This window comes from Zingiber officinale, chromosome 1B, assembly GCF_018446385.1.
Source record: "Zingiber officinale cultivar Zhangliang chromosome 1B, Zo_v1.1, whole genome shotgun sequence".
In the NCBI taxonomy this organism is placed as follows: Eukaryota; Viridiplantae; Streptophyta; class Magnoliopsida; order Zingiberales; family Zingiberaceae; genus Zingiber; species Zingiber officinale.
Genome location: NC_055986.1, coordinates 67,681,882 through 67,697,792, shown reverse-complemented (window position 1 = coordinate 67,697,792; position 15,911 = coordinate 67,681,882). Strand labels below are relative to the sequence as shown.

Below are 15,911 nucleotides of genomic sequence, written 5' to 3'. Positions count from 1 at the left end.
CATGCATACAGGATTTCCTTATCCCTCCTGACCTTATACTCGGGACTGGTTGTACGATTCTCTGTTTATTTGGATGCATTCTTATCTTTCTTATCAGAGTGCGCATGATTAGTGCTAGGTGTTGTTTCTTTACTTTGCATATCAACTGGCTGAGTGTTGGACTCACCCGCCTCCATTGTTGTTATTTTCGGTTGATGTCAGGAGGGAGTTCCAGTCGCTAGTCCCCACTGCACGTAGTGCTACTCCGCTGCTGGTTTTTGAGTTGTTTCATTTTAGCTTTTTCGCTATCAGACTTTATTTTAGTTTTGTTTTGGACTTACATATGGATATTGTATGGAATCTTTCCGTTGGATGAACTTTTCGTATGATTTGGATTTACTCTACTACATGCCTGCCTGAACGGTAGAAGAGGTAAGAAAAAAATCGGATTTGGGCTTTACGAGTGTAGTTGAGTAGGGTTGATTTCGAGTCAGAGTATTATTACTGCGTGGTTGTGTCAGCCAGAGGCTGAATATATATATATAAACTGCGTGGTGATTGATTTTCATTACTGTTATTATTCCAGCCGCCTATGGCTGAGTATTTAGTGCTTGTAGAAAATTTTGATTGTCCGCCGTACAGGGGAGATGCTGCCGAAATTTTCTCGGACAGGGACTCTTCTGGGGGCGTGACACCAATAATCCTCAATCAAAATCAAAGACTCTACGTATGATAATCAATTCAATGAGCCCATCGACAAACATACAATCATGATATTCAACTAATCCCAATTACGTAAACCATGAGAGATTTACTAACACAAAATCCACGTTTAACCTCATCAATCAACAAACCAAATCGAATATAGAAATGAAATTAAATTAACAACAATCCATTCCTAACTTAAAACACCAAACAACATTTGAAGAACCCTCTTGAAGAGCCGTACATGAAACCAAAAACCGTTCAACCTCCCTAGAATCCAAAATAGAAACTCAAGCAAAAGAAACCCTAGCGTAGAACAGGGCAGCCTCTGAATCTGCATGCTAGCCTACAAAAGAAAACACTCATCCATACCTATAAGGGAAGAGCTACTTGTTGGATTAGTTAGGGCACGTCTCAAAGAGATGAGGATCGGTGTCTTTGCTGCTCGCGTGAGGAGGAGAAGAAGATCGCCGGCTGCTGTTCGCGTGAGGGAGAAGGAAGAAAGGGGTTGGATGCTCGTGTCAGGAGAGGAAAACGCCGGCTGTGTGGTGCTCGGGCAAGGGGGAAAGGTCGGCACAGGTGCGGAAACTCGGCGGTTATTGCTTGATGGAGAAAAGGACTGACGACAGCTTGGGGAGAAGAGGCTAAGCGGAGGAGGGGGGAGCGGTGTCGGGAGGCGATGAGGAGGAAAAGGGGACGCTCGGCGCCGCGGGGGAAGGGGAAGCTAGGGCACGGGCAAGGGGTTTGGCACCGAGAGCTTAGGGGAGAAGATATTTATATTTAGAACTTAGGATTCGGTAAATCAAAACCTAAGTTTATTCCTCAATCAACTCCCATATTTGGGTATTCCAAACAGGCTTTTCTCAAGACCACAAGTGCATCCCCTCTAAATATGTCGTACAGACTCCAATTAAATCCCAGAAAATTTCTAAAAATTCCTAAAAATTTCAATAAGATTATTTATCAAATAATCTTATTTTTTATTATTATTTTATTGCCGTATTTTACATTCTCCCCCACTAATAAAAATTTAGTCCCGAAATTTATTGCTCAACTCAGGGAATCCTCATCCGAGGTAACAACCAAATAACACACCCATAAACTAGTCCAACATAATATTATGATCAAATCCTTAACCGAAAAGGATGCTTCTATGGGTTATGGACTCATCTTGCTTCCACTGCGCCACTCTGATATTCTGCCTTCACTTGTTGACACAAAGAGAATCAAACTTCAAAGTTCACAATATTATCCTCTGCATTTTCCCTTTCCATAATTGCTATATATATAAGGAGTCTTAGACCTATGAAAGAGTAAGTGGGTCTCCTACTGATTAAGCTAATAAGAGTAAATCAGTCCTATACTAACCAAACCAACGCGGGTAAATCGATACTCTATACATCGGGTACATAAAAAATATCTAGGGCACTGCAAACCTGAATAGCAATATCAAGGACTCCTCATGTCCGTACAACAACATACCCCAAAATAAGATCACTGGCACAAAGTCTGTAATCTAACCTTCAACTAAAATCACCAACTCCATAAGCATCAAGACATTATACTCTTTAAGTTACTATCAACATCAAAGACTAAGTAATAGGCCATCAAGTCTAATATCCACGAATAGATCATCAAAAGACCACATATCATCATTTCTGATCTAACCAATGACTGACACAACACAAACCATACATGATATAAACACATGGTACAAACAACTAAACATTTACTCATGGTATAAACAACTACCCAAGTACTAATAAATATGTATGATAATAATTTACTAACATACCTCCTATAGCTTGGAGATGTCCTGCTACTGCCTGGTCCCATAACTCGAGAGTCATATCGAGAGATCAACTTAGAAATGGAAAACAAAACAATCGGAACACCGAAAATCATAAATCGAAACAAGATCAAAATTTCAAAACACAAAACACGACATTTGACCCGAACCGTGCTCTCATACCATTAAATTGGTATCAGACTAACTCAAAGAATCCAAAATGAAAAGCAAGTATTACAAACCCACTCTGATACCAAAAATTAGTATCAGATTAACTCAAAAATAATTATAAATCAAAACAAGATAAAAACTACTCTGATACCATATAATTGGTATCAAATTAACTCAAAAATAATCATAAATCGAACCAAGATCGAAACAGCTCTGATACCACTAAATGTCACGCCCCAAAGGAGTCCCTGTCCGAAGAAATTTCGACAGCATCTCCCCTGTACGGGTGACAATCTGAAGCATTTATACATACAAAATATACATTAGCCACATTCGGCTAGAATATATACACAACCACGCAGTTTATATCATCAGCCCACTCGGCTGGAACAAAATAAACACAACCACGCAGTTTAATAAGCCTACACGGCTGAAAGTAAACACAACAGCGTAAACGCAGCGAAAAACACAAAAATAATATGAATATAAGACCAACAATGGTACTAACAAAAATATCTGCAACAACCAGGCGAGACTCCAAAAAAAAAATCCCCAGTGACTTGTTCAAAAGCAAAGTACGCAAAATTAACATATAATCCAAACGATAACAAAACTCAAAAAGAAACTATTCCCGAGTGTGACGTAGGACCCAGGACTGGCAACCGACATCTCTCCAAGCATCCATGACTCATCTACCTGTTACCTAGCGAAAGAAAACCATTTTATGGGGTGGTGAGTATTGGAACTCAGCGGGTAAGGAAAGAGATAGTGCATGAACATAACATATAAGTAGAGAGTGTCAACAGTATACAGCCTCATAAGAAGAATAGCAGATACTATAATAGAACCAAAATAAATGCTCATACCTGAAACCATATCCTATGCTAGGTATAGTAGGTCAGAACTGGTACTAATCTACTACAGTATTGCTCATACTACAGAGGTAATAAGCAAGGTATATACAAATTTCCAATGACTAAACATCTACAATGAGAATATATCTCAACATGAGTAAGCATATCAGCATAAGTGAACAACAACAGTAAGCAATAACGGCACATATAGACAGCAGCAGCCAAAGCAAATATAATAAAAGTGTATGCACGGATGGTCACGCCCGCCCACCTCTCTACACCATGACCCCCCTGTATGGTCGAGAGGCCGGGTCAGTGTTGTAACGCCCCGCCCCTTCCTGCTCAAGCTGACGTCTTATCTATAGTATGGTCGAGAGGCCGGGGGTTACTTATCATTTCTTCTTAAAACAGCGGAAGTCTTATCTATAGTATAATTTTTTTTTTCTTTAAAACTTTTTCCTTACTTTTCAAATCATCATCACTAACTACTTATCATATGAGTCACATAACATGCTTAACATAAATTTAAACCATGATACTAAAGAGCATGATGAAATGTCATGGAGTCATAAAGAACGACATAAAACATAATTCTTATTATCTAGAAGCAGGTCTTTCTCTTTAGCCGAGTCACTACTACACACGTCCTTCTTGCCCCCTCCTGCTGCTCCCTTAGTACATCCATTCTTTGCCCTTTTCTGTGGTACAAGGAAAGTAAGCTGTGAGCACACAAGGCTCAGTAAGATCCTTTCCTACTCACAAAAACCGTATAGCATAACTAAATCTCCAAGGCATAAAGCATAAATACAACTCATCATATCATGTATAGAAGCATCATATCATAACATAATCGTAAGGTATCATGGCATATCATAACATAATCAAAATCACAACATATCATAACATGATCATAAAGTTCATCCTAGAATAACATAACATAATCATAAGCATATCATAACATGATCATAATGTTTATCCTAGCCTAACATAACATAATCATAAGCATCATAGCATATCATGATATAATCATAAAGTGCATCCTAGCATAACATAATCATGATCATAGCATGTCATAACATAATCATAAAGTTCAACCTAACATAACATGTCATAAGCATCATGGTATATCGTAACATAATCATAAAGTGTTATGCGAGATGACTTTCAAAAATATGATTCATGCAATAATATATGCAACATGTCCTTTGAAAACTTATTATATACATACTTAAAACATAATCATAACATGATTAGGGCCCCGGCTTGTACAACATACATAATTGCGCGCGTCCTATGTAGGTCTAAGGTAGCAAGTCTTGAACCCTACAAGGCATACATACTAGGCCCGTTTCTTAGTCCATCGACCTAGGGGCACTTAGGAGCTCATCCCTAACGAGGCCCGTTTCTTAGTCCATCGACCCCGGGGCACTTATGGAGCCCACCCTTGGTACAAACCATATAAAGTAAAGTAGCATGTCATACATATCATGGTTCTTATTATTTCATGCACATCATATTTCTTATCATATCATACCATATAGAATTTGGGCACATAGCTCATAATAATGGTATATACAATTTGGGCACACAGCACATCATAAATACATGCATAGTTAGGACACACAGCTCATCATAAATAGCATGCATAATTTGGGTACACAGCTCATCATAAATATCATGCATAAATTGGGCACACAGCTAATCATAAATAGCATGCATAACTTGGGCACATAGCACAGCATAAAGGTTATCATCATACATAGATCATAAGTGCACATAATTAAACATAGAAACATAGTTGGTTCTTACCACATCATAAAACATTGCATCTGAGATACATGGAAAATCATATTTGGATTTCTAACCCTAATGTCATATAATGGCCAAAATATATAGTTGTGTCTTAGGTTAGAAATCAACATACAAGCATGTGAACCCTAAACCAATATCATATCATATACCATAAGAAAACATCATGAGCATGTTTAGGTTAGGTTCTAGGTTTCCTAAGCTTATAAACTTATCATGGCCGAATCTTATCAAGCATTCCATGGGTTAAAATCAACATTCACGCATGTGAACCCTAAACCAAATTTCATAGCAATTATTACAAGAAACATCATGAGCATAATTAGGTTAAGTTCTAAGTTCCCTAGGCCCTTAAACTTGTTGTGGCTTGAAACCCTTAAGGCTTAGAACTAGGTTTCAAGTGTCATAAAAGCATGAGAACCTTAAACAACTTCCATAGCAATTATTTCAAGGAACAACAGGAGCAAAGTTAGGTTAGGTTCTAAGTTTCCAATGCCCTTAAAACATGATGTGGCCGAGACTTATCAAACTTAAAGCTAGGGTTCAAGTGTCATGAAAGCATGAGAACCTTAAACAAATTTCATAGCAATTATTACAAGGAACAACATGAGCATAATTAGGTTAGGTTCCAAGTTTCCTAGGCCCTTAAACTTATTGTGGCCGAAACTTATCAAGGCTTGAATCTAGGGTTCAAGTGTCATAAAAGCATGAGAACCCTAAACAAATTTCATAGCAATTATTTCAAGAAACAACATGAGCCTAATTAGGTTAGATTCTAAGTTTCCTAGACCCTTAAACATGATTGTGGCCGAAAGTTCATGGAGCATGAAAACAAGTTCTAACCTCACTACAACATGAGCATGTCATATTATTTCCATAACTTGTCTTAAGGAGGATCAAGGCATGATTAGTTTAGGTTTAACAATTTTTCTAGGCCCCTAATCCTATCATGGCCAAATACTTAGGAGCATGGAACATAATTTATTCATCATATAGGCATGAGCATATAATGTTAACCACTTTCTCATCATTAAGTACTTATCATAAAACAAAAAGAAGCATGCTTGGTTTGAGTCTTAACTTATCTATCTCCTTTATTCATGTTTGGCCGAGAGTCTAAGGGTATGAATCTAAGTTCCAAATCAAACATTCTAACATATGAACATTAGATAAATCCCTACCTTAAGATACATGTTACAAGAAACATATTTGAGTATGTTAAAATTTAGGTCTTTATATTTCCTAGGTCCTTCCTTTTGATCTTGTCTTGGCCGAAATTCTTCATGAGGTTATCTTAGGTTTTTATGTAACCAAATCTCATAGAAAACACAAAAGCTATTGTACCACAGGTGAGGGAAACTTACATCCTTTCGCTTGTGGTTTTTTCTTAAGGAAAAAGGTATCCTAAGAAGAGAGCTTCTTCTTCTTGTACCTCCTTTTGCTTCTCTTGCTTGGAAGGGATGGATCTTGAAGGCTTCTTCTCTAAACTTAGTTTTCTTGGAGAGAAACTTAGCTTAGCTTTTGGAATATGGAGAGGGTAGGGCTCTTGGTTTCGGTGAGAATGAAGAAGGAGAAGGAAGGAGGAAGAAAAAAGAATTAAATCCCTTGTTTTTCTTCTCCCAATCCTATTTATTCCTAGGTAAATGAAGCATGTCTTCATTCATTCCCTCAACTCCTCTTTTCCCTCATTCCTTTAATTCCCATGAAAATAGAGAGAGGGAGGGAAGTAGGCAATTTACCTTTTGCTTGCTTCTTCTCTTAACCAAGTGGAAGAGGAGGTAAGCCACTTGGTTTTCTCTTGCTCTTTTGTTTAGTTTTCTTTTATTTCCTTCTCACCTTTAACTAAATTTTTCATTCCTTTCTATCCAAATATTATTGATTATCCTAGTGGTTATCATACACTAATTTATCTCCATTATTTGTGGGAGGTTCAAGGTTCAATCCTTGACCTCACCTCTTTTATTTTTGGTTTCTATTTTCCCTTTTCTCTTATCCTTTTTATTTCTATGCTCTAATGAAAAATAATACCCATATACTTATCTTATAATTTCGTGGGTGTTACAGTAACCCAAACCTCATAGAAAGTTCATCCTCGAACTTAGAATAACGATGTCAGGTGGTACCAGACTTCCGGCTGAGTGCATCGGCCACCTTGTTCGCATTCCCGGGATGATAAAAGATTTCGCAATCGTAATCCTTGACTAGCTCGAGCCATCTGCGTTGTCTCATATTTAGGTCATTCTGCGTGAAGAAATATTTCAGATTCTGGTGGTCTGCATAGATCCTGCACTGGCTCCATATAAGTAATGCCTCCATGTTTTTAGAGCGAAGACCACTGCTGCTAGTTCTAAGTCATGAATGGGGTAATTTCTTTCATGATCTTTGAGTTGTCTAGAGGCATACGCGATGACTTTGCCGTCTTGCATCAGTACAGCTCCAAGTCCTAGTAAGGAAGCATCGCTATACATATCAAAGCCTTTGTTACTTTCCGGAAGAGTAAGGATCAGAGCACTGGTCAGTCCCCGTTTCAGTTCCGTAAAAATCTTCTCGCAGTCGTCCGTCCATACATACTTTTTGTTTTTCTTGGTGAGATTCGTCATAGGGGCCGCAACTTTGGAGAAATCCTCTACGAACTTCCTGTAGTAGCCTGCTAATCCCAGAAAACTTCTGATTTCGCTGGCATTCTTTGGCCTGTTCCAGTTACTTACGACTTCAATCTTGCTTGGATCTACCATGAATCCATCCTTGGAGATGACATGACCCAAGAATATTACTCGGTCTAGCCAGAACTCGCATTTGGAGAACTTTGCATATAGTTATTTTTCTCGGAGAATCTGCAGTACAATATTCAGATGTTCGACATGTTCTTCCTGGGTTCTTGAGTAGATGAGAATATCGTCAATGAAAACGATCACACATTTATCGAGATATGCCGCAAATACCCGATTCATCAAATCCATAAATACAGTAGGGGCATTTGTCACTCTGAAGGGCATAACTACGAACTCATAGTGTCCGTATCTTGTTCGTAAGGCTGTCTTTGGTATATCATCTTGTTTCACTTTCACTGGATGATAGCCGGACCTTAGGTCAATCTTCGAGAAGACAGTTGCTCCCTTCAATTGGTCGAACAAATCGTCGATCCGTGGAAGAGGGTATCTGTTCTTGATCGTTGCGTTGTTCAGCGCTCGATAGTCTATACACATTCGCATAGACCCATCCTTCTTTTTCACAAACAGTACCGGAGCTCCCCATGGAGAGTGACTAGGGCAAATAAGTCCCTTCTCGAGGAACTCCCGTAGCTTTTCTTGAAGTTCCTTCAACTCCGTCGGCGCTATCCGGTAAGGTGCTTTAGAGATTGGTTTAGTACCAGGAACTAATTCAATCGTAAATTCTATTTCTCTATCAGGGGCTAATCCCGGTAGTTCATCAGGAAATACTTCTGGATAGTTGCATACCACCCTGACCTCTTCTAGCTTCTAGCCCACGATTTGACTTGTATCAACCACGTGCGCTAGAATTCCAGTACATCCTTTGTCTAACATCCTCTTGGCCTTTACCGCTGATAAGAATCTCTCAGTTTCTTTCCCAGATTCCCTAATAAATTCATACATCGGTTCAGCTTCAGGAAAGGAAGACTACCTTTCTCTTACGACACTCAATTGAGGCGCCGTAATTGCTCAGGAAGTCATGCCCAGTATAATGTCATAATCCCGCATGTCGAGTACTATCAGATTGCAGTAGAGTTCCTTGTCTGCGATTCGGATAGGTACGACCCGCAGCATATGATCCGATGGCATAACTTCCCCAGATGGTAGGGTTGTTAAGAACGTGCCATTTAGTGTTTGGGGTGGCATGTCTAATTTCTTTGTAAATGGTGTTGAGACGAACGAGTGTGTCGCCCCAGTATCAAATAAAACTAAAGCATACTGACTGAAAATAGGCAGCTGACTTGTAACGACAGTAGAGGCGTTCGCCACATCTTCTTTAGTAAGCGAGAAAACCCTGGTGTTCATTGTAGTTAGTGGGGCTTCCAATCTCCCTTGGCTAATCGGTGTTCCTTCAATAGTGGCTTGCATCTGATGTAGTTGTGAGGGGGTACTCTTATTCTGGTTGTTCTGCTGGGGTGGTGCCTGAACCCGGTTAGTGCAGTCTCTGGCCAGATGTCCTTCCCCTTCGCAATTATAGCACCACCTTGTACCCTTGTGGCATACTCCGGAATGCAGCTTTTCGCAAATAGTGCACTGGGGGTATTTCGGTTGCTTATTCACTGAGCCACCTTTAGTATTGTCCCATTGTTTCCTTTTTCCGGTAGAGGTCCCTTTCAAGCTTGTTTTGCTACCTGAGGGTCTCTGTCCTTCTGTTCGGGTCTGGCTCTTATTCTCGTTCATCGCTTTCTGAAAATGTTCTGTGATTAGGGCACTGCTGACCAATTCCTCTATAGTTTGCGGTCTATTAACTCCGCCGGCCACGTTCAGTGCTATCTCGGGTCGAAGCATCTTCAGCATCAGTCTGACCCTTTCTCTTTCTGTGCGAACCAACTCCGGACATAGGCGTGCCAAACGATTAAAGCATTTTACTGCTTCGTTCACTGATAGGTCACCTTGCCGAAACTCAGTGAACTCGTCGTAATGCCGGTTCGTCACTTGCATATGGAAGAACTCCTCGAAGAACTCTTTCTCGAAGTCCGTCCAGTTCATCAGATTAATCTGTCTCTTTGCTTTTACTCTTTCCCACCACATCCTTGCGTCTCCGGAAAAGAAGAATGATACACATTTGATCTTTTCCGATACGGGCCAGTCCAGTAATTCCACTATGCTTTCCACTATCTTGAACCAGGCCTGAGCGTCCCATGGCTCGCAAGTACCTGAGAAGTTTTCCGGCTTCAGCCTTATCCACTGTATCAAGTAGGTCTCCTGTCGGACCACTGGGACAGGGGCTATCGGTGGTACTGGTGCAACTACTGGGATGATGGGCACTGCATTCTGATTTACTGGCGGGGTGGCAGGATTTCCTTGCTGACCCATCAAAGTCGTGATCAGCTGTTGTTGCTCCGTGATCTGACGCTGGAGGTCGGTAACTACCTGAGTCAGATCTGGTGGAGTTGCTGTCTCGTCTGCTCGGGTAATACGTCTCCTAGCCATGCTTATCTTCATTAAATGACAATAAATTATCGTAATTTCTATCCAGGCTAACATAAGGTCGTTATTATTCGTATCCTACCATCATGCATACCTAAACTAGAACTGTGACTTATCATCATAAAAATAAATAAATAAACAAATAAATATGCATAACATTAAAGCATCATAGAAGAATTAATTTAAGCATATAGATTCTTACTTGGAGCGTCAGGATGGAGGCTTGACATGTGTATAGTGAAAAGGCTAAACTTGGCTCTGATACCAAACTATAACGCCCCGCCCCTTCCTGCTCAAGCTAACGGGGGTTACTTATCATTTCTTCTTAAAACAGCGGAAGTCTTATCTATAGTATAATTTTTTTTTCCTTTAAAACTTTTTCCTTACTTTTCAAATCAGCATAACTAACTACTTATCATATGAGTCACATAACATGCTTAACATAAATTTAAACCATGATACTAAAGAGCATGATGAAATGTCATGGAGTCATAAAGAAAGACATAAAACATAATTCTTATTATTTAGAAGCAGGTCTTTCTCTTTAGCCGAGTCACTACTACACACGTCCTTCTTGCCCTCTCCTGCTGCTCCCTTAGTACATCCATTCTTTGCCCTTATCTGTGGTACAAGGAAAGTAAGCTGTGAGCACACAAGGCTCAGTAAGATCCTTTCCTACTCACAAAAACCGTATAGCATAACTAAATCTCCAAGGCATAAAGCATAAATACAACTCATCATATCATGTATAGAAGCATCATATCATAACATAATCGTAAGGTATCATGGCATATCATAACATAATCATAATCACAACATATCATAACATGATTATAAAGTTCATCCTAGCATAACATAACATAATCATAAGCATATCATAACATGATCATAAAGTTTATTCTAGCCTAACATAACATAATCATAAGCATCATAGCATATCATGATATAATCATAAAGTGCATCCTAGCATAACTTAATCATGATCATAGCATGTCATAACATAATCATAAAGTTCAACCTAACATAACATGTCATAAGCATCATGGTATATCGTAACATAATCATAAAGTGTTATGCTAGATGACTTTCAAAAACATGATTCATGCAATAATATATGCAACATGTCCTTTGAAAACTTATTATATACATACTTAAAACATAATCATAACATGATTAGGGCCCCGGCTTGTACCACATACATAAATGCGCGCGTCCTATGTAGGTCCAAGGTAGCAAGTCTTGAACCCTACAAGGCATACATACTAGGCCCGTTTCTTAGTCCATCAACCTAGGGGCACTTAGGAGCCCATCCCTAACGAGGCCCGTTTCTTAGTCCATCGACCCCGGGGCGCTTATGGAACCCACCCTTGGTACAAGCCATATAAAGTAAAGTAGCATGTCATACATATCATGGTTCTTATTATTTCATGCACATCATATTTCTTAACATATCATACCATATAGAATTTGGGCACACAGCTCATCATAATGGTATATACAATTTGGGCACACAGCACATCATAAATACATGCATAGTTTGGACACACAACTCATCATAAATAGCATGCATAATTTGGGTACACAGCTCATCATAAATATCATGCATAAATTGGGCACACAACTCATCATATATAGCATGCATAACTTGGGCACATAGCACATCATAAAGGTTATCATCATACATAGATCATAAGTGCACATAATTAAACATAGAAACTTAGCAAGTTCTTACCACAGCATAAAACTTTGCATCTGAGATACATGGAAAATCATATTTGGATTTCTAACCCTAATGTCATATAATGGCCGAAATATATAATTGTGTCTTAGGTTAGAAATCAACATACAAGCATGTGAACCTTAAACCAATATCATATCATATACCATAAGAAAACATCATGAGCATGTTTAGGTTAGGTTCTAGGTTTCCTAAGCTTATAAACTTATCATGGCCGAATCTTATCAAGCATTCCATGGGTTAAAATCAACATTCAAGCATGTGAACCCTAAACCAAATTTCATAACAATTATTACAAGAAACATCATGAGCATAATTAGGTTAAGTTCTAAGTTCCCTCGGCCCTTAAACTTGTTGTGGCTTGAAACCCTTAAGGCTTAGAACTAGGTTTCAAGTGTCATAAAAGCATGAGAACCTTAAACAACTTCCATAGCAATTATTTCGAGGAACAACATGAGCATAGTTAGGTTAGGTTCTAAGTTTCCAATGCCCTTAAAACATGATGTGGACGAGACTTATCAAACTTAAAGCTAGGGTTCAAGTGTCATGAAAGCATTAGAACCTTAAACAAATTTCATAGCAATTATTACAAGGAACAACATGAGCATAATTAGGTTAGGTTCCAAGTTTCCTAGGCCCTTAAACTTATTGTGGCCGAAACTTATCAAGGCTTGAATCTAGGGTTCAAGTGTCATAAAAGCATGAGAACCCTAAACAAATTTCATAGCAATTATTTCAAGAAACAACATGAGCCTAATTAGGTTAGATTCTAAGTATCCTAGGCCCTTAAACATGATTGTGGCCGAAAGTTCATGGAGCATGAAAAAAAGTTCTAACCTCACTACAACATGAGCAAGTCATATTATTTCCATAACTTGTCTTAAGGAGGATCATGGCATTATTAGTTTAGGTTTAACAATTTTTCTAAGCCCCTAATCTATCATGGCCAAATACTTAGGAGCATGGAACATAATTTATTCATCATATAGGCATTAGCATATCATGTTAACCACTTTCTCATCATGAAGTACTTATCATAAAACAAAAAGAAGCATGCTTGGTTTGAGTCTTAACTTATCTATCTCCTTTATTCATGTTTGGCCGAGAGTCTAAGGGTATGAATCTAAGTTCCAAATCAAACATTCAAACATATGAACATTAGATAAATCCCTACCTTAAGATACATGTTACAAGAAACATATTTGAGTATGTTAAAATTTAGGTCTTTATATTTCCTAGGTCCTTCCTTTTGATCTTGTCTTGGCCGAAATTCTTCATGAGGTTATCTTAGGTTTTTATGTAACCAAATCTCATAGAAAACACAAAAGCTATTGTACCACAGGTGAGGGAAACTTACATCCTTTCGCTTGTGATTTTTCTTAAGGAAAAAGGTATCCTAAGAATAGAGCTTCTTCTTCTTGTACCTCCTTTTGCTTCTCTTGCTTGGAAGGGATGGATCTTGAAGGCTTCTTCTCTAAACTTAGTTTTCTTGGAGAGAAACTTAGCTTAGCTTTTGGAATATGGAGAGGGTAGGGCTCTTGGTTTCGGTGAGAATGAAGAAGGAGAAGGAAGGAGGAAGAACAAAGAATTAAATCCCTTGTTTTTCTTCTCCCAATCCTATTTATTCCTAGGTATATGAAACATGTCTTCATTCATTCCCTCAACTCCTCTTTTCCCTCATTCCTTTAATTCCCATGAAAATAGAGAGAGGGAGGGAAGTAGGCAATTTACCTTTTGCTTGCTTCTTCTCTTAACCAAGAGGAAGAGGAGGTAAGCCACTTGGTTTTCTCTTGCTCTTTTGTTTAGTTTTCTTTTATTTCCTTCTCACCTTTAACTAAATTTTTCATTCCTTTCTATCCAAATATTATTGATTATCCTAGTGGTTATCATACACTAATTTATCTCCATTATTTGTGGGAGGTTCAAGGTTCAATCCTTGACCTCACCTCTTTTATTTTTTGTTTCTATTTTCCCTTTTCTCTTATCCTTTTTATTTCTATGCTCTAAAGTAAAATAATACCCATATACTTATCTTATAATTTTGTGGGTGTTACAGTACCTCATACCTCATAGAAAGTTCATCCTCGAACTTAGAATAACGATGTCAGGTGGTACCAAACTTCCGGCTGAGTGCATCGGCCACCTTGTTCGCTTTCCCGGGATGATAAAAGATTTCGCAATCGTAATCCTTGACTAGCTCGAGCCATCTGCGTTGTCTCATATTTAGGTCATTCTGCGTGAAGAAATATTTTAGACTCTGGTGGTCTGTATAGATCCTGCACTGGGCTCTATATAAGTAATGCCTCCATGTTTTTAGGGCGAAGACCACCGCTGCTAGTTCTAAGTCATGAATGGGGTAATTTCTTTCATGCTCTTTGAGTTGTCTAGAGGCATACGCGATGACTTTGCCGTCTTGCATCAGTACAGCTCCAAGTCCTAGTAAGGAAGCATCGCTATACATATCAAAGCCTTTGTTACTTTCCGGAAGAGTAAGGATCGGAGCACTGGTCAGTCTCCGTTTCAGTTCCGTAAAAGTCTTCTCGCAGTCGTCCGTCCATACATACTTTTTTTTTTCTTGGTGAGATTCGTCATAGGAGCCGCAACTTTGGAGAAATCCTCTACGAACTTCCTGTAGTAGCCTGCTAATCCCAGAAAACTTCTGATTTCGCTGGCATTCTTTGGCCTGTTCCAGTTACTTACGGCTTCAATCTTGCTTGGATCTACCATGACTCCATCCTTGGAGATGACATGACCCAAGAATATTACTCGGTCTAGCCAGAACTCGCATTTGGAGAACATTGCATATAGTTGTTTTTCTCGGAGAATCTGCAGTACAATATTCAGATGTTCGGCATGTTCTTCCTGGGTTCTTGAGTAGATGAGAATATCGTCAATGAAGACGATCCCACATTTATCGAGATATGCCGCAAATACCCGATTCATCAAATCCATGAATACAGCATGGGCATTTGTCACTCCGAAGGGCATAACTACGAACTCATAGTGTCCGTATCTTGTTCGGAAGGCTGTCTTTGGTATATCATCTTGTTTCACTTTCACTTGATGATAGCCGGACCTTAGGTCAATCTTCGAGAAGACAGTTGCTCCCTTCAATTGGTCGAACAAATCATCGATCCGTGGAAGAGGGTATCTGTTCTTGATCGTTGCGTTGTTCAGCGCTCGATAGTCTATACACATTCGCATAGACCCATCCTTCTTTTTCACAAACAATACCGGAGCTCCCCATGGAGAGTGACTAGGGCGAATAAGTCCCTTCTCGAGTAACTCCCGTAGCTGTTCTTGAAGTTCCTTCAACTCCGTCGGCGCTATCCGGTAAGGTGCTTTAGAGATTGGTTTAGTACCAGGAACTAATTCAATTGTAAATTCTATTTCTCTATCAGGGGCTAATCCCGGTAGTTCATCAGGAAATACTTCTAGATAGTTGCATACCACCCTGACCTCTTCTAGCTTCTGGCCCCCGGTTTGACTTGTATCAACCACGTGCGCTAGAATTCCAGTACATCCTTTGTCTAACATCCTCTGGGCCTTTACCGCTGATAAGAATCTCTCAGTTTCTTTTCCAGATTCCCTAATAAATTCATACATCGGTTCAGCTTCAGGAAAGGAAGACTACCTTTCTCTTACGACACTAGATTGAGGCGCCGTAATTGCTCAGGAAGTCATGCCCAGTATAATGTCATAATCCCGCATGTCGAGTACTATCA

At 39.2% G+C, this 15,911-nt stretch overlaps 1 pseudogene; it reads left to right on the top strand.

Moving 5' to 3' along the window:
• Positions 1-1,106: 1,106 nt before the first annotated feature.
• LOC122038718 overlaps positions 1,107-15,911 on the top strand; it is a 198,379-nt pseudogene continuing 183,574 nt past the window's right edge.